This window comes from Bos grunniens, chromosome 3 (assembly GCF_055505025.1).
Source record: "Bos grunniens cultivar Pamir isolate PY7600 chromosome 3, Bosgru_T2T1.0, whole genome shotgun sequence".
NCBI classification, from domain to species: Eukaryota; Metazoa; Chordata; class Mammalia; order Artiodactyla; family Bovidae; genus Bos; species Bos grunniens.
Genome location: NC_141167.1, coordinates 74,839,151 through 74,865,326, shown reverse-complemented (window position 1 = coordinate 74,865,326; position 26,176 = coordinate 74,839,151). Strand labels below are relative to the sequence as shown.

Below are 26,176 nucleotides of genomic sequence, written 5' to 3'. Positions count from 1 at the left end.
TGTCAAAAATAAATATCTAAAATCACAACTGCTTATTTATAAAGGTCCAGACTCATGCATCCATTGATAACAATATACTGTTATTTGAGGAACAGCAATCGCACTCATTCTTCAGTAACACTTCCTCACCAACCTTATTACAGAAATTCCACTGTTCAGTCATCAGGTATTGGGTAATGGTTTCTCCTACTATGGAAAGTGCAAATGTTCCCAGAGGTGGACCACATTAAAGGCTTCATCCATAATACTTTATTATGATCCAGATAATATCTTTACAAATTAAAAAATAAAACTACCTCCAACTATTATAATAGAGGTTCAATCTCGTGTCCCTGGAGAAGGAAATGGCAACCCACTCCAATACTCTTGCCTGGAAAATCCCATGGGTGGAGGAGCCTGGTGGGCTACAGTCCATGGGGTTGCAAGGAGTCGGACACAACTGAGTGACTTCACTTTCATGCACTGGAGAAAGAAATGGCAACCCACTCCAGTGTTCTTGCCTGGAGAATCCCAGGGACGGGGGAGCCTGGTGGGCTGCCATCTGCGGGGTCGCACAGAGTCGGACATGACTGAAGTGACTTAGCAGTAGCAGCTCATGTCCCTGGAAAACTAGAGGAAAATACAGAACCATGCTGAAATTCACCACCAGCATCCTGTCACGTCCCTTTTTTGCAATCCCATGGACTGTAGCCTACCAGGATCTTCTGTTCATGGAATTTTTCCAGGCAAAAATACTGGAGTGGGTTTCCATTTCCTTCTCCAGGGGATCTTCCCGACCCAGGGATTGAACCCTCATCTCCTGTATTGGCAGGCAAATTCTTTACCACTGAGCCACCTGGGAAGCCCATAATACTTTATTATAATCCAGAAAGAAATAATACCTTTACAAATTTTAAAAATACTACAGCTCCAAGGATTGTAATTAAGGTTCAGTCTCCTATCCCTGGGGGAGCTAGAGAAAAACACAGAACCATGCTGAAATTCACCACCAGCATTCTGCCATGTCTCCCTGGAATACTTACACCCTTACTCTCCTAGGTGATTGCTTCTTCTCTTTCCTCAAACTCTTCAAATTTTCTCCCCTCTTTTCACTATCTTCTGATGACCTTGCATTTTACTTCACTGAGACGCTAGAAGTTCTCAGAAGTAATGAGAACATCTACCAACCTGCCCATCTATCTGTATCTGGTCCTGCATCCTCCACCTTCCCTCTTGTCATTTTTCTTAATTCTCTGTGAGGACAGCGCCTCCCTAAGCTTCATTCCTTCGTCCTCTTGAAAGTGAAAGTAAAAGTCGCTCAGTCATGTCCAACTCTTTTTGACCCCATGGTCTGTACAATCCATGGGATTCTCCAGGCCAGAATATTGGAGTTGGTAGCCTTTCCCTTCTGCAGGGGATCTTCCCAACCTAGGGATCAAACCCAGGGCTCCACATTGCAGGCAGATTCTTTACCAGCTGAGCCACAAGGGAAGCACTTACCCACTTACTCTGGCAATTGTCCTGACTCCTGCATCGTCAGTTTCTCCTATTCCTTCATTCCTGTACTATGCTGTGCTGTGCTTAATCTCTCAGTCGTGTCTGATCTTTGTGATCCCATGGACTACCAGTAGCCCACGAGTCTCCTCTGTCCATGGGGATTCTTCAGGCAAGAATATTGGAGTGGGTAGCCTATCCCTTCTCCAGGAGAACTTATCAATACAGGAACACAGGGTCTCCTGCCTGGCAGGAGGATTCTTTACCAGCTGAGCCACCTGGGAAACCCTAATTCATTCCCATCAGCCTACAAATATACTATAATTTCTACCATTTTTTTAAAATAAATCTTCCCTTGTACACCTTAAGTTTACATGTTATATATCAAATATATATCAATAAAAATAACATTTCAAAAATAGAAAAATATTTTTAAAAAACCTTGACTCATGATTGCCTCCACTACTATTCAATTTTACTGCTCCTCTTCACAGATGCCATTCTTAAAGGGTGTCTATACTTGCTGTCTCTTCTTTCTTTTCACCCTGCCATTCTGGAGCTCACTCCAATCAGTTTCATCTTTACTATGTCACTGTAAAAACTCCTGCCAAGGTTATCAAAGTCCCCTCTGCATTGTTACATCCAGCAGGCAGTCTTCAATTTTATGTTTTTCCCCATATTAGATACATTTGGGGGGCTTCCCTGCTGGCTTAGTGGTAAAGAATCTGCCTGCAATGCAGGAGACACAGGAGATGTGAGTTCAATCCCTGGATGGGAAGATCCCTTGGAGGAAGGCTTGGCAGCCGACTCCAGTATTCTTGCTTGGAGAATCCCATGGACAGAGGAGCCTAGTGGAGTACGTTTGGTCTATGGTTTCTCAAAGAGTCAGGCACAATTGAAGCAACTGAGCACACAGTTGCATTTTTACTCCCCTCTGGAAACACTTTCTTCACTTTACTCTAAGGTTGTTACTCTATTTTGATTCTCTACCTATCTCACTGGCTCTTTCTCAGCTTATTTTGCTAATTTCCACCTCTTTTCTCCAACTGCTAAATATTGAGACACACTAGGAAAGACTTAAGATGACTCACAACTTTTATATCCAGTTTTAAAGTCCAGACTTACATATCCAACTGCCTATTTGACATTGCTACTTGATTATCCAATGGGAAATTTAATCTTAATATGTCCAAAGCCACAATCCTCATTTTCTTCTCCAAACTTGTTCTGTCCCTGGATTCATTCATCCCAGCGCTAAATATCAACTCTAGTCTTTCGGTTGCTCAGTTAAACTCCTTGGTTTTATCTTCGCCTCCTCCTTTCCCCTCATACCACACTTTCCCTTCATCAGCAATCTTTATAGATTTGCCATCAAAATAAATTCACAATCTGGCCCCTTCTTCATCTTAGGTGCTACCATCTTCCCTCAATAGGGTGATTTTCATGGCCTCCTGACTGGTCTCTCTTTCCCTTATTCTTTTCCTCACCCTCAGCAGCCAGAGTAACCTTTTCAGAACTAATATCAGATCTCACCTCTCTGTTCCAAAAACCCAGTGGGTTTTCATCTCACTCAGAATGAAACCAAATTTCTCAAATATTAGCTATAGTCTTGTCCCTACTACTTCTTTAAACTCACTTCCTATTTCTGTCTAGTTTTATCCTTCTGCCTCACTTAGACTAATTTTTCCCAGCAATTCTACTTCTGAGTGTATAAACATAGGAAATGAACACAGGAAATAAAAGAGATATCTATATTCTCATATTTATTGTGGCATTATTCATAATAAACAAGACACGGAAACAACCAAAGGGTCCATCAGTGGAGGAATGGATAAAGATGTGATATATCCATTATATAAAGTGTGTATATATATATATATATATATATATATACACACACACACACAATTCATAAAATGGAATATTATGCAACTATGAGAAATAAGGACATCCTGCCATTTGTGACAACATGGATAGATCATGATGGCATTATGCTAAATGAAATATCAGACAATAAAGACAAATACTAGTTAAAAAAATAAAAAGCACAGGGGGGCTGCTGCAATGCCCAGCATCACTTAAAAAAAGGCAAGTATTGTATGATATCACTTACATATGGAATCCAAAAACAAACTCATAAAAACAGAGTAGAGTGGTGATTACCAGGGGTTGGAATCTAGGCAAAATGGGGAGATGCTGGTTAAAGGTACAAACATCCAGTTAGAAAATGAACAAGCTCTTGGGATCTAATGTACAGCATGATGATTATGGTTAAGACGTCTTTTAATTTTGAAAATGCTAAGAGTGAATGTTCTCACCAAAAAGATGTTCTCACCAAAAGACATAAGAATTGTAATGGTGTGATGGATGTAGGTATTAGTTAATGTTATGGTGGTAAACATTTTGCTATATAGGTTTATTAAATCAACACATCAGAAACCATAAACTTACACAAAAATGTACGTCAATTCTACCTTAACCAATTCAGTTCAGTTCAGTTGCTCAGTCGTGTTCAACTCTTGGTGACCCCATGAACTGTGGCACACCAGGCCTCCCTGTCCATCACCAACTCCCGAGGTCCACCCAAACCCAAGTCCATTGAATCAGTGTTGCCATCCAACCATCTCATCCTCTGTCGTCCCCTTCTCCTCCTGCCCTCAAACTTTCCCAGCATCAGAGTCTTTTCAAATGAATCAGGTGGCCAAAGTATTGGAGTTTAAGCTTCAACATCAGTCCTTCCAATGAACACTCAGGACTGATCTCCTTTAGGATGGACTGATTGGATCTCCTTGCAGTCCAAGGGACTCTCAAGAGTCTTCTCCAACCACAGTTTCAAAGCATCTGTTCTTCTGCACTCAGCTTTCTTTATAGTCCAACACTCACATCCATACATGATCACTGGAAAACCTATAGCCTTGACTAGATGGACCTTTGTTGGCAAAGTAAAGTCTCTGCTTTTTAATGTGCTCTCTAGATTGCTCATAACTTTGATTTCAAGGAGTGTCTTTTAATTTCATGGCTGCAATCACCATCTGCAGTGATTTTGGAGCCCAGAAAAATAAAGTCTGACACTGTTTCTACTGTTTCCCCATCTATTTCCCATGAAGTAATGGGACCAGATGCCATGATCTTAGTGTTCAGAATGTTGAGTTTTAAGCCAACTTTTTCACTCTCCTCTTTCACTTTCATCAAGAGGCTCTTTAGTTCTTCACTTTCTGCCATAATGGTGGTGTCATCTGCATATCTGAGCTTATTGATATTTCTCCTGGAAATCTTGATTCCAGCTTGTGCTTCATCCAGCCCACCATTTCTCATGATGTACTCTACATATAAGTTAAATAAGCAGGGTGACGATATACAGCCTTGATGTACTCCTTTTCATATTTGGAACCAGTCTGTTCCATTTCCAGTTCTAACTGTTGCTTCTTGACTTGCATACAAATTTCTCAAGAGGCAGGTCAGGTGGTCTGGTATTCCCATCTCTTTCAGAATTTTCCACAGTTTATTGTGATCCACACAGTCAAAGGCTTTGGCATAGTCAATAAAGCAGAAATAGATGCTTTTCTGGAACTCTCTTGCTTTTTCAGTGATCCAGTTGGCAATTTGATCTCTGGTTCCTCTGTATTTTCTAAAACCAGCTTGAACAACTGGAAGTTCACAGTTCACACACTACTGAAGCCTGGCTTGGAGAATTTCAAGCATTACTAGCATGTGAGATGAGTGCAATTGTGCGGTAGTTTGAGCATTCTTTGGCATTGCCTTTCTTTGGGATTGGAATGAAAACTGACCTTTTCCAGTCCTGTGGCCACTGCTGAGTTTTCCAAATTTGCTGGCATATTGAGTGCAGCACTTTCACAGCATCATCTTCCAGGATTTGAAATAGCTCAACTGGAATTCCATCACCTCCACTAGCTTTGTTCATAGTGATGCTTCCTAAGGCCCACTTGACTTCACATTCCAGGATATCTGGCTCTAGGTCAGTGATCACACCATCGTGATTATCTGGGTCATGAAGATCTTTTTTGTACAGTTCTTCTGTGTATTCTTGCCACCTCTTCTTAATATCTTCTGCTTCTGTTAGATCCCTACCATTTCTGTCCTTTATTGAGCCCATTTTTGCATGAAATGTTCCCTTGGTATCTCTAACTTTGTTGAAGAGATAGCTAGTCTTTCCCATTCTGTTGTTTTCCTCTATTTCTTTGCATTGATCGCTGAGGAAGGCTTTCTTATCTTTCCTTGCTATTCTTTGGAATTCTGCATTCAAGTGGGTATATCTTTCCTTTTCTCCTTTGCTTTTCACTTTCCTCCTTTTCACAGCTATTTTAAGGCCTCCTCAGACAACCATTTTGTTTTTTGCATTTCTTTTTCTTGGGGATGGTCTTGATCCCTGTCTCCTGTACAATGTCATGAACCTCTGTCCATAGTTCATCAAGCACTCTGTCTGTCAGATCTAGTCCCTTAAATCTATTTCTCACTTCCACTGTATAGTCATAAGGGATTTGATTTAGGTCATACCTGAATGGTCTAGTGGTTTTCTCCACTTTCTTCAATTTCTGTCTGAATTTGGCAATAAGGAGTTCATTATCTGAGCCACAGTCAGCTACCAGTCTTGTTTTTGCTGACTCTACAGAGCTTCTCTATCTTTGGCTGCAAATAATATAATCAGTCTTATTTTGGTGTCAACCATCTGTTGATGTCCATGTAGAGTCTTCTCTTGTGTTGTTGGAAGAGGGTGTTTGCTATGACCAGAGCATTCTCTTGGCAGAACTCTATTTGCCCTGCTTCATTTCATATTCCAAGGCTAAATTTGCCTGTTACTCCAGGTGTTTTTTGACTTCCTACTTTTGCATTCCAGTCCCCTATAATGAATAGGACACTTCTTTGGGGTGTTAGTTCTAGAATGTCTTGTAGGTCTTCATAGAACTGTTTAACTTCAGCTTCTTCAGCATTTCTGGTCAGAGCATAGTCTTGGATTACCATGATACTGAATGGTTTGCCTTGGAAATGAACAGAGATCATTCTGTCATTTTTGAGATTGCATCCAAATACTGCATTTCGGACTCTTTTGTTGACTATAATGGCTACTTCATTTCTTCTAAGGGATTCCTGCCTGCAGTAGTAGATATAATGGTCATCTGAGTTAAATTCATCCATTCCAGTCCATTTTAGCTCGCTGATTCCTAGAATGTCGACATTCACTCTTGTCATCTCCTGTTTGACCACTTCCAATTTGTCTTGATTCATGGACCTAACATTCCAGGTTCCTATGCAATATTGCTCTTTAGAGCATTAAACCTTGCTTATATCACCAGTTCCATCCACAACTGGGTGTTGTTTTGCTTTGCCTCCATCTCTTCATTCTTTCTGGAATTATTTCTCCACTGATCTCCAGTAGCATATTGGGCACCTACTGACCTAGGAGTTCATCTTTCAGTGTCCTATCTTTTTGCCTTTTCATATGGTACCTTAATAATGCTGAGGAAAAAAAAAAATGCTCCTTTCAATATGTCAAGAATATTCCTACCTCAAGGCCTTTGGACTTGCTGTTCCCTCTTTCAGAAACACTAGTAGTCATATATTGACATGGTTCTGTCTCTTATTAATACTTCCTTTCAGTCTCTGTTCTTAATAGTAACTTATCAGGGAGGTCTTCTTTGGCCACCCTGTAGAAAACAGCAACTACCACCCTGAGTGACTCTTCTCAGACTTCTCAGCATTTTCCACTGCTAAATATTATATACAGACTTGTTTAGTTGTTCACTATCTATCTCCTAGAAATTGATGTCTATGCCCCCTAGACCAGGCTTCTTGACTATTTGATTCATTACTGTTTGCCTAGAGCCTAGAACAGTGCCTGGCATACAGTAAGTGTTCCATATGATTTCTCAATGAATAAATGCCTGCCTTTTACCAACTTCACTCTTACTTCTCCTAACAATGTCTCCTTGATTGTTTTTCCTTTTATTGATGAGATAAACCAGTTTCAAGGCCTGCCATCTGCAAATAATATTCAGAGTCCTCCCACAGCATTCCTTGAAGACTAAGCTAAAAAATAATAGAAAGCTGTGGACATTTTTAATGCATTTATTTTAGGATATAGTTATCATTTTTACTAGGCTAGGCCTACACAGTATAATTTATTTTGGGGGGAAAATTGTTAAACAAGGCAGGATAAAAAGAAAAAGCAAAAAAGTAGGAAGGAAAGAGGGTTAATTAACTGTCGTCTTACCTATTTACCTCGTAGGTGATCTATAGACATCAGATGTGTGTGGAAGCATGCAGCAAAGTACACAGTATTATGCAAATCCAGTTGTTTCATTAAAAATTCATGTTTTCAAAGTTCTTCATTATTTATCGTTATTTTTGTTTACATATTAAGTTTTTGAAGTGTTTTAAACACCTTCTGGTGGCATTTTCTACCTGATTAAATGTATTACTGCATTCCAAACCTCACTGAATCTTCCTTTCTGTGAAAACAGAACAGGGTGGTTGGCAGAGTAACGTTCTCCAAAGATGTCCAAGTCTTGAAAATGTTAAGTTACAGAGCGAAGGGAAAGTTGCACGTGGAATTAATTTTGTTACTCAGCAGACCTTTAGAGAGAGTCTTCTCAGTTACCCAGGTATACTCAAAGTAATTACAAGCGTTCTTAGTGAAAGCTGGCAAGGCGCCTTAGAGAACACTGCAGGCTTTCAAAATGGGGAAGACGCTGCTGCCGTTGCTGCTAAGTCGCTTCAGTCGTGTCCGACTCTGGGCGACCCCATAGATGGCAGCCCATCAGGCTCCCCCGTCCCTGGGATTCTCCAGGGAAGAACACTGGAGTGGGTTGCCATTTCCTTCTCTGATGCATGAAAGTGAAAAGTGAAAGTGAAGTCGCTCAGTCGTATCCGACTCTTAACGACCCCATGGACTGCAGCCTACCAGGCTTCTCCGTCCAAGGGATTTTCCAGGCAAGAGTACTGGAGTGGGGTGTCATTGCCTTCTCCAGGGGAAGACGCTAGGAGCCAACAAATGTGACCTGACCAGATTCTCAGAGCTGGAGAAGGCAAAGAAGTCACTTCTCCCCAAGAACTTCCAGCAGGAATGCGACCCCACCGACACCTTCATTTTAGCCCAGTGAGGCTCCTGTTGAACTTCTTACTTCTAGAACAACGGTAAGATAAAACTTTGTGTTGCTTTAAACTACTGAGTCTGTGATATTTTGTTCCAATAGCAATAGAAAACTAAAACAAACAGCTTTAGCACATGAGTGAGCTCCAGTGTGTAAAAGACCTGAGTCTATATTCCAGGCCCATTAACCTCTCCAAACCTTGGTTCCTCACTGGTAAAAAGAAGATAGCAATACCGTTTTCTCTGTAGGAATTTTGTGAACATGAAATAAGATAGTTTGTGTAAAGACTCAAAACGGAGCCCGCAACATAGTAACTTCTTAAAAATTGTTAGCTGTTAACTAATCATTTTTCTGTGAACTTTAAGTGTGGGTTATTTGTGAAATCAAAGGGCCAGTAAGCTGTTAAATGTATTGGGATGAAAATAGATTCAGAGTCAGAAGAAATGAGCCAAAGTTCAGGCTCTCCTAGCAGTGTGATCTTGGGCAAATCATTTAACTGTCATCATCTGGAAACTAAGATAATTATAGTTGCCTAGTCTGTACCAAATTAGATGCTCAATGTGAGAGCATTTTGGAAATCAAAGTCATGCTGCTGGAATTATTGCACATCTCATAAATCCTTCCTATTAGCTTCTTTTGTTGACATTTATTTTTCTAAGCATGGAATAATGAAGAAAGGCTCTTTAGTTGTAGCCAGAGGAATCTAGTTAGCTGAATTTGGGTTATGATAAATTTTATAGCTGGTAATGAGGTAGCAGAGAGATTGAACAACAGTATTAGTGAACAGGATTTCTTTTTTAATGAAATGTGGATCATAACCATGTTCAAGAGAGGAATAAGAACAATTTTTCTGAAATCGTCATAAAGAAGGATTCTTTTCTTTCTCTATTTTAACATTTTTTTTTTAATCTCAAGCTCAGCTCACTTTCATCCCAGTTCTTTTGAATAGACTGTATTGTCTAAAGACTAGACTGCATCTAGTATGTGTGTGTGAGTTGCTCATTCATGTCCGACTCTTCGCAACCCCATAGACTGCAGCCCACCAGGCTCCTCCATCCATGGAATTTTCCAGGCAAAAGTACTGGAGTGGGGTGACATTTTCTTCTCCAAGACTGCATCTAGTAGAAATCCTAAAATCACACACAGGAATCCAGACAGCCTATTCCCTTATTCTTTTCCCTAAATTGTGTATTCATATGAAAAGCCTTTGACCAGCTTGATTCAGTTCCTGATCTAACACCATCTTGGTTTTGAATCTCTCTCGCCTTCTAGTAGCTTCACTTTCCTCTTTTTATCACCTATTTTCCAAAATTTTCTTAGGTCTTTGGTAATACAGATGAATAAAGGCCCACAGTAATAGAACTAAAGTAACAAGATAGAAAATGCAACACAGGTAAAATGACTTAACACAGTATCCTTCAAAGGATGTAATACCGATGTCTAGCTCTGCGGGAACTTCACTTTCACTTTTCACTTTCATGCATTGGAGAAGGAAACGGCAACCCACTCCAGTGTTCTTACCTGGAGAATCCCAGGGACGGGGGAGCCTGGTGGGCTGCCGTCTATGGGGTCGCACAGAGTCAGACACGACCGAAGCGATTTAGCAGCAGCAGCAGCAAGTAGTTCTGCAGGGAAGTTATTGTAAAGAGTTCCTTGCTTTCCTAACTTTGGAGAACGCTGAGTTAAAGTTCAACAGATTTCATGATTTCAGGTTTCTCGAGCCTTTCATATGTTAATATGCAAGAGGTTTTAGCACACAGCTTTTCAGGTTCAGAAACAGCTCCTGGCTAGGAGCTGTTTTCTGAATGTAGAACATTTGGGGGAAGGTTTGCTAAACATAGGTGAACTCCTAGTTAAATAGTTGCCCTCTAAATGTGTGTGCGTGTGTGTGTATTATATTTTATACATATTCTTGTCCACTGAAGACCATGCAGGACTACAGAGGGGGAGGAAAACACCAGGAAGCACATTTACCAAAGATAAAAGATATATGTTAAAGAGGATAGGAAGCTTTCCAAAATTATTGTTAGTTGTCTATTAGGCTAGTAAAATATTATGCTTGTGTGTAAAGAAACTACTCCTTTTCTAACTTCCTTGTCTTGATCAGGAAAGGCCCACTCAGTCAATTTCCTCCTGTTGTCTGACACTTTCCCCTTCTTCTCTTCAACCCTAAAAACATTATTTTTGCCCAGTTTTCCTCCTTTATTTATTTTCCTCTCTACTACCGTCCTACCCAAGAAGAGAAATAGTGATATTTCTTCAAAGCTTCTGGGTGTTATTTTTTCTCAATGGAGAGATAGTCTATAGCAGAATACTTTATAGATATCTTACAACTGAAGTGTTTAAAAATCCAGGAATTAATTACTGTTCAAATGTCTCTGGCTTTGAGTCCTCACCCCCATTTTAAAGCATAACATCTTACCATGATCACACCTTAATTATTCTTATCAGAAAATAATCATATACTTGAATTTTATTATGATCCTACACCCCTGGAGTTGGAATTGGAATTTTAGAAGAGACCTTCTTTACATACAAGAGCTCCAAGTTCTGTCTCTTTAAGCCTCACATACTAATTAATTAGTAGATGTAGGGAAAGAGCAAATTAGCCAAGATGGCGGTGGTCAGGCTCTCTCACCCCACAGCCTCTCGCTCTTGCCCCATGTTTTGTAAATACATGGTTATATAACAGGTGAGATCACTGATAGCACTGTGCATGCGCCTCAGGATGTACCCGCTTGGCCTTGGGCCACTTTTGTTGTAGAAAGGTATGTAAGCTTCACCTGAAAAGCCGCTGAGGGTGTGTTATATTGGGTTAACCATAAGAGAATACAGCGTGTCTGCTGCTGCTACAGCCGCCACACCCGCAGGTAGAGAATAAACATGTCTAGTTCCTACAATTCCTTCAGTTATCTTCCAGTTTCTCAGCTCACACCTTGCCTACCCTGGGTTCAGCGAGCAGTGAGATACAGCAAGACACTAGGCATTCCTCATCCATTGGATAAAGATTTGTTAGATGTTGTTACATGCCAGAATGTGCATGGTACTAACAATTCACATAGGTAGCTTACAGTTATTGGTGGTGGAAATGATGGTGGTCATGATAATGTGGTTTCCTGCAAAAGATGTTCCTCCATTATAAAAAGAGCCAGTGAAGTGGAAGTCTCCACCATTCTAAATGGATGAGCAAGGGACCATCTTACAGAGAGAGGGTAATTAGTATTTTTGGTGAATGGCTTATTGGACCAAGCATTTGTTCTGGTTCAGTGGTTCTAAACTCAAACTGCACAGCACATATCTAAAATTTTGATGCCTGGGCCTTATAACAAGTCAACTGAATTGAAATCTCTGAAAGACATGAGTTCTTGGACATTGTTATTTTATAAATGGTCCACTGATGAGTGTAATATCTATTCAGTGTTAAGAGCCATTGTTGTAAATAGGAGTAAGAAGGGAATTGTGTGGACATAGTAAGAATATCTGTATCAATAGGAACTGAATTAAGGGGAAGGCTGGGGAGGAATTATTAACTCTATATAAATTAACTAAGAAGCTCAAAAGTTGGACGTGCCACTGAATTGCGGCCACGGGTCATGGCACATGCAAAATTACATAAGCCAGATTCCTGATCTCTTAAACTCTATTCTCTTAGAGCATGGGGGAGGAGGACAGCTGCAGAAGCGATCTCAAATTTCTCAGGAACTCAGCTCATAGGATACATTTATCAGAGTTAAAGTTATAAATATTGCACACAGTCTCAATACCCAGAGGTAAACATTTACATTACAGATCTTATTAGCAGACAATTGTGAAACCAAATAATGATTTTTTTTCCCACAGAGTTGCACATGTAAGAACAAATATAAATTAAAAATAAGAAGCTTAATTCTCCCTGTTGAAAACGGGGAGACTTCTCTCTCCTCCCTTTACACAGAGCATTTGCTTTCTTATCTCTTTGAAATACATATAAATCATTTTTAAGACTAGATAGATCTTTTGTCAACTGGCCTCTTGTCAGTTTTCTGACCTAGGCATGTCTTTCTGAAGAAACTAGAGAACCATCTCTTTGAAGTACAAACATCAGGAGAGATAGTAGCCCTAGCTTCCAGAATCTGTGGCAAGATAGGAGCCTAAATTCAGTGGACACTTTGCTCTAAGTTGCAAAATTGCCTCCTGTTATAAAGAGATGAGGTTTGCTTTTTCTCTAGATAAATCCAATTAGCTTATACATACTGTCTTCCCAGTTACCAGGTAAAGTTAGGATGAACTGTTTGTGACAAATGAGTCCTTTACTTACTTACTTGTTATTCATCTTGAAACATGTACATAATGAGTTAATCTGCTTGGCTGTGTAAAGGGATGAGATTTCTTTCTCCTTTGAAATCTTTTTTTTAATTGAAGTATGGGCTTCCCTTGTGGCTCAGATGGCAAAGAATCTGCCTGTGATGAAGGAGACCTGGGTTCGATCTCTGCATTTGGAAGATCCCCTGGAGAAGGGAAAGTCTACCCACTCCAGTATGCTGGCCTAGAGAATTCCATGGACTGTATCGTCCATGGGGTTGCAAACAATCAGATATGACTGAGCAATTTTCACACATAGTTAATTTACAATATTGTGTTACTTTCATGTGTACAGCATAGCAAATCACTTTTTCTTTTTTTTGCAGATTATATTGTTTTGTGCATGCATGCTAAGCCGCTTCAGTTGTGTCCTACTCTGTGACTCTATGGACTGCAGCATGCCAGGCTCCTCTGTCCATGGGATTCTCCAGGCAAGAATACCATTTGCTGTGTCCTCCTCCAGGGGAGTCTTCTGACCCAGGGATTGAAACCCCATCTCTAATGTCTCCTGCATTGCAGGTAGGTTCTTTACCACTAGCACCACCTGGGAAGCCCATGTTCTGTTTTAGGTTGTTACAAATACTGGGTATCATTCTCTCTGCTATACAGCAAATCCTTATTGCTTATCTGTTTTATGAATAGTATTTTGTATCTGTTAATCCCGTACTCGTAATTCATTGTCACCCCACCCCCTTCCTGTTTGGTAACCACAAATTTATTTTGTGTGTCTGTGAGTCTGTTTCTGTTCTGTGTATACATTCATGTTGTTTTTAAAGATTTCACATATGAGTGATATTATACGGTATTTGTCTTTCTCTGTCTGACTTATTTCACTAAGTATGATATTCTCTAAGCTTATCCATGATGATGCAAATAGCAATATGTCATTCTTTTTTATGGTTGAATAATATTACATTGTGGGGCTTCCCTGGTTGCTCAGACAGTAAAGAATCTGCCTGCAATGCAAGAGACCTGGGTTTGATCCCTAGGTCAGGGAAAACTCCTGGAAAAGGGAATGGCTACCGACTCCAGTATTCTTGCCTGAAGAAATCCACGGACAGAGGAGCCTGGTGGGCTACAGTCTGTGGAATTGCAAAAAGTCAGACATAACTGAGTGACTAACACTAACTAGCTTGACTAATATTCCATTGTCTGTATATACCACATCTTCTTAAGCAAGTCATCTGTTTTCAGGCACCTGGGTTGCTTCCATGTCTTGGCTATTGTAAATAGTGCTGTTATGAACACTGGAGTGCATGTATCTTTTTGATTTAGTGTTCTTATTTTTTCTGGATATGTACCCAGAAGTGGAATTGCTGGATCTTATAGTAGTTCTATTTTCAGTTTGTTTTTTTTTTAAGGAAAATCCATGCTGTACCATTATGTACATTCCCACCAACTTTCCATAGTGGCTACACCAATTTAAATTCCCACCAACAGTGTACAAAAATGTCCTTTTATTCACACCCTCTCCAGTTGTAGACTTTTTGATGATAGCCATCCTGACAGTTGTGAAGTGATACCTCATTGTGGTTTTGATCTTTTAATGTGCCTCATGGCCATCTGTATGTCTTCTTTGAAGAAATTTCTATTTAGATCTTTTGTGTATTTTGATTCTTCTTTTTTTATGATTGTTATTGAGTTGTGTGAGCTGTTCATATATTTTGGAAATTGTCCTTGTCAGTCACAGCTTGGCTGTTTGCACTTGTTTTCTCCTATTCTGTAGGTTGTCTTTTCATTTATGATTTTCTTTCCTGTGCAAAAGCTCGTAAGTTTGATTAGGTCCTGTTATTTTATTTTTGTTTTTATTTCTATTGCCTTGGGGGACTGACCTAAGAAACATTGGTATGATTTATATTAGAGATTGTTTTGCCTATGATATCTTCTAGGAATTTTATGGTGCCATGTCTTCTGTTTACATCTTAAGCCATTTGGAGTTTATTTTTGTGTTTGGTGTGAGGATGTATTCTAAGTTCATTGATTTACATGCGCCTGTCCAACTTTCCCAGCACCTCTTGGTGAAAAGACTGTTTTATTTCCACTGTATATTCTTGTTTGGCATGTATGTTAATGAGTATAATATCCTCTTCTTATATTGATCCCTTCATCATATAACATCTTCTTTGTCTTTTGTTATAGCATTTGCTTCAAAGTCTGTTTTGTCTGGTGTGAGTATTGCTACCCTCTGCTTTATTGTCATTTCCATTTGCCTGAGATCTTTTCCATCTCCTCACTTTCAGTCTCTGCATCTTTCACCCTGAAGTGAATCTCCTGTAGGCATCATATTGATGGTTCTTTTTTTTTTTAATTATTAACCACTCTGCCTTTGATCAGAGCATTTAATCTATTAACATTTAAAATAATTGTTGATAGGTTTGTGCTTATTGCCATTTTACTTTTTGTTTTCTAGTTTTGTAGATCTTTGTTTTTGTTTTTATGCTATAGTTTGATTTTCTTCTGTAGTATGCTTGAGTTCCTTTCATTTTGGGTGTTTATGAATCGACTGTAGGCTTTTTATTTGTGGTTACCCTGGTATTCATGTATGCTGAGCCATAACTACTTCAACTTGCTTTAAACCGATAATCATTTAAGTTCAAACACATTCTAGAAGATCTATATGGGGCTTCCCTGGTGGTTCAGATGGTAAAGAATCTGCCTGCAATGCAGGAGACCTGGGTTTGATCCCTAAGTTGGGAAGATCCTCTGGAAAAGGAAATAGCAATCCACTCCAGTTTTCTTGCCTGGGAAATCCAATGGTTAGAGGAGCCTGGCAAGCTACAGTCCATGGGGTCACAAAGAGTCAGACATGACTGAGCAACTAACACACATCGTTTTTACTGCCCTCCCCCACATTTTGTGTTCTTTGATGTCCAATTTTTCATCTTTGTTGCCTATCCTTTTAATACGTATTGTAGTTATAGTTGCTTTAACAATTTTGGTTTTAATCTACATACTGGCTTGCTTAAGTGATTTTTAATCCTTCCTATATATTTACCTTTCATATTGGGATTTTTCCCTTTTCTGTAAATTTTTGTTTTCAATTTAGAAAAAAAAAAACCTTCAACATTTCTTTTGAACATTTAAAATTTTTAAACCCTTCAACATTAACTTTTAAATAATTGATACGTTTGTACTTATTGCCATTATACATTATAATGTTGAAGGGTTTAAACATGTAAACTGTTTAAAAGAAAGGTTGAAGGGTTTTTTTTTTTTTTTCTAAATTGAAAAGAAGCAAGAATTTACAGAAAAGGGAAAAATCCCAATATGAAAGGTAAATATATAGGAAGGATTAGTATGCAGGTCAGGAAACAACAGTTAGAATTGTACATGGAACAACAGACTGGTTCCAAATAGGAAAAGGAGTACATCAAGGCTGTATATTGTCACCCTGCTTATTTAACTTATATGCAGAGTACATCATGAGAAATGCTGGACTGGAAGAAGCACAAGCTGGAATCAAGATTGCTGGGAGAAATATCAATAACCTCAGATATGCAGATGACACCACCCTCATGTCAGAAAGTGAAGAGGAACTAAAAAGCCTCTTGATGAAGATGAAAGTCGAGAGTGAAAAAGTTGGCTTAAAGCTCAACATTCAGAAAAAGAAGATCATGGCATCCGGTCCCATCATTTCATGGGAAATAGATGGGGAAACAGTGGAAACAGTGTCAGACTATTTTGGGGGGCTCCAAATCACTGCAGATGGTGACTGCAGCCATGAAATTAAAAGACGCTTACTCCTTGGAAGGAAAGTTATGTCCAAACTAGATAGCATATTCAAAAGCAGAGACACTACTTTGCCAACAAAAGTCCGTCCAGTCAAGGCTATGGTTTTTCTTGTGGTCATGTGTGGATGTGAGAGTTGGACTGTGAAGAAGGCTGAGCACCGAAGAACTGATGCTTTTGAACTGTGGTGTTGGAGAAGACTCCTGAGAGTCCCTTGGACTGCAAGGAGATCCAACCAGTCCATTCTGAAGGAGATCAGCCCTGGGATTTCTTTGGAAGGAATGATGCTGAAGCTGAAACTCCAGTACTTTGGCCACCTCATGTGAAGAGTTGACTCATTGGAAAAGACTCTGATGCTGGGCAGGAGGAGAAGGGGATGACAGAGGATGAGATGGCTGGATGGCATCACTGACTCGATGGACGTGAGTCTGAGTGAACTCTGGGAGTTGGTGATGGACAGGGAGGCCTGGCTTGCTGCGATTCATGGGTTCACAAAGAGTCGGACACAACTGAGTGACTGAACTGAACTGAACTGAAATATCACTTTAAAAAGCCACTATGTAGATTAAAAACCGAAATTGTTAAAGCAACTATAACTACATATATGCCATTATACATAAGAATACATTTCAATGTTTTTAATTCTTTTAGTTTTTGCTTATCTTGAGAAATTCTTTCTCCTTCTATTCCAAATGATGGTCTTGCTAGGTAGACTATCTCAGGTTCCTGGTTTTTCCCTTTCAGAACTTTAAAAGTCAGAAGGGAGTTGCATGATATATTCAAACTCTGCAGAGAAATCAGCTAACAGCCTTATGGGGTGTTTCCTTGTAACTAAATCTTGTTTTCTCTTGCTGCCTTAAGAATCCTGTCTTTATCTTTAAATTTTGCCATTTTAACTGTGATATATGTCTTGGTTTGGCTCTGAGCTCATTTTGTTTGGGCACCCCTGTGCTTTCTGAGGTGGCTGAGACAGTGAGGCATCTGATTACAATGCAAAAGGCTGTGGGTTCCATCCCTGGGTCAGAAAGATCCTCTGGAAGAGGGCATGGCAACCCATTCCAGTATTGTTGCCTAGAGTACCCCCTTGACAGGGGAGCCTGGCAGGCTACAGTCCATGGGGTTGCATCTGTTTCCTTATTAGGTTTGGGAAGTTCTCACCCATAATATCTGTTTTAAATCATTTTTTTTTAATTATTTGTTTTTTTGGTTTGTGTTGGGTCTTCATTGCTGTGCACAGGCTTTCTCTAGTTCCATAGAGCAGTTCTACTGGGCTGCTATTTGTTGTGACGCATGGGTTCTAGGCGTTTGGGCTTCAGTAGTTATGGCTCACCGGCTCTAGATTGCAGACTCAGTAGTTGTGGCACACTGGCTTAGTTGCTCTGCGGCATGTGGAATCTTCCCAGACCAGGGATTGAACCCATGTCCTCTGCATTGGCAGGTGGATTCTTATCCACTGTAACACCAGGGGCATCCCACAATTTCTTTAAACAAAATAAAAATTGTTTTGATTCTCTTCTCTCTCTCTCTGTTCTCCTTCTGGAAACCCTATTATATATAAGTTGGCATGTTTTATTCCCATAGGTCTCATATGTTGCTTTCTTCTTTTTTTTCTGAGTGCTATTCTAATTTGGTGATCTCCATTATTCTATCTTTCAAATCACTTGTACACTCTTCTGCATCATTTAGGCAGCTATTCATTGCTTCCAGATTTCTTTTTTATCTCAGAAATTGAATTATTTTTGATTGGGTCATCTTTAATACTTTCTAGTTTCTTGTTAACGTTGATCTGCGTTTATATTGATAATCTTAATTCAGTTAGCATTTTTATAAACTCCATTTTGATCTCATTGTCTAGTATAGACTGATCTGTTTTGTCTTTCAGGGGGTCTTCCCCGGCTGTCTTAATTGGGAATAGTTTCTCTGCCTCTTCACTTAACTTTCTCTGTTCTGTGAATATAGGAGAAACCCTTATCTATTGTGGTCTTGAGGGAGTGTTTTCATGTGGCAGTGTCTCTATGTAGACTGTGCCTTTGGTGTGAGGGCTTTTTTTTTTAAGGCTTGTTTTGATATGGACACCAGCCACATCTTTCCTCAGGGTATGCTGAATGCCATCACCTTGTTAGGGTGGCTGGTGTTAGGGGATCTAAAGCCTGTGCAGAGTGAGAGGCGGGACTTCCTTTCTGCTCAGGGGCTGTCACCACCCTATCAGAGGCAGGGTCTGCTCTCCAGTTGCTGGAGCAGAAGCCTGAGGGTTGAGCTTGAGCAGGCTCTGTTTCCCTTGAGTGCGTGCTTTGCCCCAAAGGACGGGAGCGCTGAAGTGAGGCTCATGTACTCACACTGGTCTGACGTGCCGCCTGTGTAGGAATTCATGGCTCAGCTCAGACGTAGCACAAGGCTGTGTCTCTTCCCCTGTTGTGGTCCTCCCAGATCCAGTGCACAGCTGTGACATGGAGTGAGTGAGACCGGTGTGTTATCCAGGCTGGGGCTTTGTGGCCACAGGAATTCAAGCAGCTCTGCTGCCATCATCAGTCTGGGCTTCCGCTGTGGTGTTGGTTTGAGCTAGTGCTAGCCCTGGCAGCCACTGTTTCACCTGGACCACATCCCAGACCCCCAACCTGCCTGTGTGCCTAGACGGAGTTTTTCCCCAGACGCAGCTCTCCTAGATCTCATGCCAAGCTCTGGTGTGGAATAAGCAGGTCCAGGGTGTTTGCTGCACTCAGGCTGGGGAGCACGGTGAGCTAGCTGCTGTCAGTGCAGAGCTCTCTGTCCTGTGGTTGGCAGACCAGCACCGTGCACCATTCACAAGTGGGGACTAGATTCTTCAGCCCTTCTCCCTGTCCCAGCAGGTCTCCCAGCAGCCAGAGGGACTGGTCTTCTCCATGGAGGCCTCCAGGACCGGGACACCCAGCTCAACCTGCTTGCTCCCCAGGGTGAAGGTGACCCGTATGGGCCTTTCCTTCCTTTCAAAGCCCTCCCAATCCCATGACTTTTCTCCATCCTCTCCAGTTATGTGGAAATCTTTCTTGAAGATTTGGTTGTCTACGAGTTTTTCTGCCAGTTTCCAGCTTCCCTTGAGAATTGTTTCATATGTAGGTGTGCTTTGGATGTGTTTGTGTTGGGGAGGTGAGCCCCACATCCTCCCCTTCTGCCATCTTGATCCCTCCTGTCTTTCTTATCTCTTAACAGATTGCCTGGGACGTGGATCATATTACAGTTTCATGCTTATTCAAATAAGTTTTCTACTAACCATTGTAGAGCATTTTTCTGGGATGAGAAATCATTTTGTTTAAATTTTCTGCAACACACAAGACTTTAGCCTGCTAGAGAGTAAAATTTGTCTTCAATTTGTTTTTTCTTATCTTAGACTATTATCAGCTACAAATAATTGAGATCTTACAGTCTAATTTCAAATTCTCCCCAGTTTTCATAGACCAGACTGAAAATTTTAAAAATTTGAGTTATAATCTTGTTTTTCAATCTAATAAATACTGTAAGAATTTCTAAGAATTCTCAAATATTTGCTGTTTTCTAGAAAAAAGTATCCATTTTGGCAACTTAGATAGCTCACACTGCTCTGAGCCCTGCCAACCAACTGGTCAAAAAAAATTAGGAATTTAGAGAAAAATCTTGGAATCCTTTCCTGCTTAGTGCCCACTTTTACTCAAGGCATTTCAAGGTGAAGATGGTCTCTGGTAGCCTTGAAAAGCAAATTGTTTCAGAGAAAACATCTTCTTTCTTCCCCTAAGTGCCTTAAAGTAATCCTTCATCTCTAGTCCCATTTCATTTAGACCATTTTGTAACAGTGAAATGTCATTCAACAATTGTAAAGTACTTGTGTCAGAAAAAAAGTTTTAGAAGGACTCCATTGTTAGTTCATTGTGGTGAGGGTTCAGATGAATCACAGGTCCCATTATGTCCTGTGGAAGCAGAGCAACTACACCAGAAATGTACAATCCTCTTCCCAAGAGGAATGAGCACAGCCATCGCCAGAGCACCATTTCCACATGTAACACTTGGGTTCCTGGGTGGATCAGAGGAATGGTTCTCTAGAAAGAGAAGCGGGATGACGCAGGACTAGTGGAGCAAAAATCTCACAGATGATCACAACTAGGACAAATAAACTAGTTCCAGAGACATTTTTCAGGGCCTGGGACCTGGTAGTTGTAGAATAGCAGTGAGGAGGAAGGTCAGGATGATGTTAGATTGTTGTCAGGCAGTAACCAAGATGAGCTGAAACCAATTGGCTTAGCACAGTTCCTGGGATGTAGCAAGCACTTAGTGAATATCAGTTGAGGGATTAAATCAATAAAGGTGTCTTCTTTCCTGTTCTCTTAGGTACAACTTGTATGATATGCCACAATCTGGTTTAAAAATCATAAGGACAAAGTGAAAACAAAGTATTTGTCTTAACCTGGTCTACAGAATAATTTATTTGTTGCTCATCAGTGTAGATTTGAAACTTTCACTGAGTGTAAAGCTCACTTCCCCTATGCTCTTACTATAAGTGAAATGATTTTCTTGTACAGGTAAGATGTTCTCTGGAAATCTGACCCAATGATTATTTAAATGAGCACAACTATCTTGTCCCTTACCTAAAATCCACAGACGTATCCAAATTTAGTCCCATTCCAGCAACATTCAAACTTAGTCAAAAAAATTATCCATTTTCTTTTATAAACTAATGGTTTTTTTGTCTCAAGAGATAAATAAAAAGTGTAATGTTAAATGCTTAATGGAAAAGATATGCATTAGAAATGCTGCCTGAGCTGTATTTAAAGTGAAAACATTAAAAACTTCACCTTTGATGCAGATAATCAATCATTAGAAACAAGTTCTAAATTAAGGATATAGATCATGTCACCTTTTTCTAGATCTTATTCTGACTGAGTCTGAAGAAATTCTCCTACCATAGAAGAAAAGATGACAGAACCACACACAGGAAAAACTAATAGCAACACCAGTTGGTTCTTCAGCAAAATCATATCTTCCTTGATTAATATGAAATAACCCAGTTGATAACGGCTGAAAAATGAAAGTATGGGTGTTGTGATATCTCATGAGATTAACTCAGTAATATCCTCTCTGAGTAAATCTTTACCTCTTCTGATATTTGTAGCTTTACATGGTAATAAAATCTAAGTGTAAAAATGAACTGAAAGAAAGATTAGCTTTGAAAAACAGCAGACAGGCTATCAGCAGCTGCCAGGGTCAGTGCCCTGTTGTTCTCAGAAGAGTGCAGCACCATGACCAGGAGAAAGCTGTTCCCTGACTCCTAACAGCCTCCCAGCCCCTCACATAGAACCCTGGGTGGTTGCCTAGGCTTGCAGTCTGAGTGGAGAGAGAGAGATCTTAGCATAATAGGATCTGAAGAGCTTGATCCAGAAGTTTGCCTTCCTACAGTGCCTCACTGGTTAAGTTCTGAGAAATCACAATTCAAAAGGAGAATTTATTGACTGATTAAATTCATAGGGACAACTGAGCTCAACATGTGTTTACTAAATAAGTTTGGAAAATAACAATGAGGCTTTTAATTTGTGTCAAGATGAAAAGCTCTTGTATTTGATAGGTGGGAATGGATATTTATTTTTTAATATTTCAAACTCCCTGGTGTAATGGATATGCACATGTTGGCAATCTTTTAATAGTTAAGATTCATTTATAACCTACACCTCAAAAATTGGTTGTTGTTTAGTTGCTAAGTCATGTCTCTTTTGTGACCCCATGGACTTTAGCCAACCAGGATCCTCTGTCCATGGAATTTCCCAGCAAGAATACTAGACTGGGTTGCCATATCCTTCTCCAGGGGATCTTCCCAACCCAAAGGTTGATCCCACATCTCTTGCATTGGCAGGCAGATTCTTTATCACTGAGCCACCAGGAAGCCCACCTCAAAAATACTACATATAATTTACCTGTCAAAAATAAATTTTCCCAGATCTAGTCTTCACTCTTCTGGATGAGAGAATTGAAACACCAGGGGCATTTCCTCCTGGAGTGGGGGGTGGGATAGGGAGCATCATGGCAAAAGCAAAAATGTAGGTATCAAAATTTCTGCTTCATTATTTTCATAGTAAATTCTTTATTAAAATTTTCAAAATCATACTAATAAAACTACCACAGTCTACCAATTCACCCGATATATAATTATTTTATTGCAGTGTTTAATTTTTGTGGGCATTAGCAATGATAGCATTGCATTCTGTTTGTAGCTATTCTAACATTGTCATTTCAGCACCTTTCTGCTACCACTGATGCAAGACCAAGTCCCCTATCCCTCATCCTTCAGTTTCCTATTACCTTAAGCAACCCAACAGAGGTGATATTATTTCAGGACATATCTGAAAATAACGTCTTAAAAAATTTTTTTTTATGTAACCAACCACCTGCATGGCAGGAAAATCACAGGAAACAAATAACCATCCCTGCATGAGTCACTGTCACCAGCAATCTCACAAGGTAATGAAACCAATTCCACACTTTGCTGGTAGCCTGTAACTGGGGGGTGAAAACCAAAGGGTTTTGATCATTCTGAGAGCAGGGGCTAGAAGAATTCCTGGATTTAAACAAAGAAGAAAGGCAGAGTTCCCTGAGTTCATTGTTCTCAGCCATTTAATTGTCCTCCTGATTCAATGTTCATCCGAGTGCATAAAACACTACTGGACTTCTAGAGACCAAACTGAGCTCAAATGAAGAAAATCGTGACTAAGGAGAAAAAGTCTATGATTAGAGCTGCAGGAAGCTGCCACCCAGAAATTTGAATGTTGAGCTCTGACAAACAAGTTCTTTCAAAGGCACTAAAGAAATCTCCTGATAATTCTTTCATTGAGTTGGTCAGAAAGAGATCTGTTCACCTGCTGGGATCCTGGAAAATTTCAAACCCCTGACTACACAGATGGTAATCAGGCTGCCACACTTTGAAATATGAAGTAGAATACTTAGTTCTGGTGAAATTATGAATGAGAGAAGAAATCTCTTCCCCTGATAGGCAGGGTGGACTGAGATACATCCAGACGTAAACCAGTAACCTTATTGGTGCTTATATTCAGTTTTCCCAAAGCCAAATCCAGTAAAGTGAATTTTCTCTCTTGAAGTCTCCCTTCAAGTCTAAGCATTTCAGACAAGATTCAATAAAAAATTTTAATCTAATTTTTGTGTCAGCAAAGCCCATATAAATCAGCACAAGCCCTGAAAAATTGAAGACGCACTGTTTTTTATTGAATCCATAAATCTAAGAACTTAGCATTGAACAGTTTTAAGTGTTTCTTTAAAAAAAATAATTAGTGTGATAACAGACAGGGAAATTGAGCCCAAGGGTCTAAGAGGCTTATTCAGATCCCAGAAGCAAGAAGTATTTGGGAAAAGAATGTTGCCTAAGTAAACATGACTAAATTATCTGAATCCAACCCTAACAATTGAATGTACTATATCTTGTTCCAAAGGGTTTTACTTTGGATTTTGGTTCCCTTATGTGTTCTAAAACCCCACTGAGAGTCATGGCATGAAAGTGCTTTGAAATCCATTTATTTTTCAAGTGAAACACTTAGACTTGGAAATTTGACAGTGAAGTTGGCACAAAGGGAGAACTTTGAGGTGGCTGCATTCAGAATTCTGTCTTCACTAACAACTTTTTTTGATCAATTTCTATTTATATAGTTACTATCTCACTTCCAATATCAAACTAAGAAGAATATATATCAATACAAATTGTGTTTATCTCTGGAGAAGGAAATGGCAACCCACTCCAGTATTCTTGCCTATAAAATCCCATGGACAGAGGAGCCTGATAGGCTACAGTCCATGGGGTCGCAAAAAGTCAGACACGAAGGAGCGACTTCACTTACTTACTATGTTTATTCCTGCTCTATAAACCCAACAGAAACAATCTCTTGTTTGCTTTCCTAGAAAGCTACCTGAAATGTGGAAGAAAGCACATTGTGTCTTTAGTGAAGATTCAGATTATAAAGTTTGTCCTTCTCTCAACATGTATGTCCTTAGAACTCCAATTGTGGTCTACAGTGGATCAGTATTGAAACCATGTGAAAAATCTCAGGTTCCATCCAGGTCTACTGAATTAGAATCTGCATTTTAACAAGCTCCCCAGGTATTCATTAGGGCTTCTCTTGTAGCTCAGCTGGTGAAGAATCCGCCTCCAAAGCTGGAGACCTAGATTCTATCCCTGGGTTGGGAAGATCCCCTGGAGAAGGGAAGGGCTACCCACTCCAGGATTCTGGCCTGGAGAATTCCATGGACTGTATAGTCCATGGGGTCGCAAAGAGTCAGACACGACTGAATGACTTTCACTTCACTACTTCCATATTCATAGAACAATGGGAGACACTGTTCTATGTAATTTCAACACACTAATCCTGTGTTTCATTTCCTGTGCACAATTTATGATTTACAGCACGTGCAAGCTGGAAACCCCCCTTTCTTAGATATCATTGAGTTTCCTGTAGTGCTTCCAAGCAAACACCATCTACATATGTAGACTGATATTTAATGAGCCTTTGCTGCCTCTAGGTTTACTTCTTTATTGAAGCTTTAAATCAAGTCAAATGTTTAGCTTTATCTTAGCCCCAAATAGAACACATTAAAGAGTAACGGGAAAACAGAAAAAGGGGTCTAACGTATATTGAACCTTAATAAACACTTTAAACTTACATCCACTTTTAATCCTGTGAAGTAGGATTTTATAAAATGTTACAGATGAGAAAATAATCTCAGAAACCTTACTTGTTCTGTGTCACAAAATCGAATGACACAATCAGGATTTAAGCTGAAGTGCTTCTCATTTGAAATCCCCTGAAAAGCATAGTTGCATAGTAATGCGCAAATGCAGTGGTATCAGCTGCTTTTATTATTCTTGGTTTTCCTGTGTAAGCAAGTCACATTGAAGTTATCTAAATGCTAAATAACAAAAGCGATACCAAAATCACACACCTGCTTTACTTTACCTTCCTCCAAACCACCCTTTCTAATGATACACTGGTAAATCTAGATGTTGCACGTATTTTTTTTAAGTTGGAGCTTTTTTTTTTTTTTTTAAAGATGTATTTCTTTTTGGCTGCACTGGGTCTTTGTTTCAGTGAGTGGGCTTCTTACTGTGGTGGCTTCTCTTGTTGAGGAACACAGGCTCCAGGGTGTGCGGTCTTCAGTAGTTGAGAGTATGTACTTAGTTGCCCTGGGCAGGGATCTTCCTGGACCAGGGATTGAACCTGTGTTCCCTGCAATGGCAGGCAGATTGTTAACCGCTAGACCACCAGGGAAGCCCTGAAAATGTTTTTAATATGCAATTTGATCACCCTATTTTTATTGACACTTGGTGTGTTTAATCAACTAACTTATTGTGATTACTGAATTATTTAGGCTCATTTATGTTACAGTCTTTTGTGTTTTCTTTTCTCCATATTTCTTCCTTTGTCCCTTTCACTTCCAGCCTATTATTTGATAACATTTATTCTCACTCCCTCTTTTTTTCTCTCTGCCAATTTAGAATTATACTTGTATTTCTATTCTTTTAGTGT

General features: G+C 39.8%; 1 long non-coding RNA gene across 1 annotated transcript in view; it reads left to right on the top strand.

Moving 5' to 3' along the window:
* Positions 1 to 8,098: 8,098 nt before the first annotated feature.
* Positions 8,099 to 26,176, top strand: part of LOC147375863 (uncharacterized) — an 86,690-nt gene continuing 68,612 nt past the window's right edge. Inside the window, exons 1-2 of the long non-coding RNA XR_015161603.1 lie at positions 8,099 to 8,625; positions 13,250 to 13,442. This is a non-coding gene — a long non-coding RNA (uncharacterized LOC147375863). The remainder of the gene's footprint in view (positions 8,626 to 13,249; positions 13,443 to 26,176) is intronic.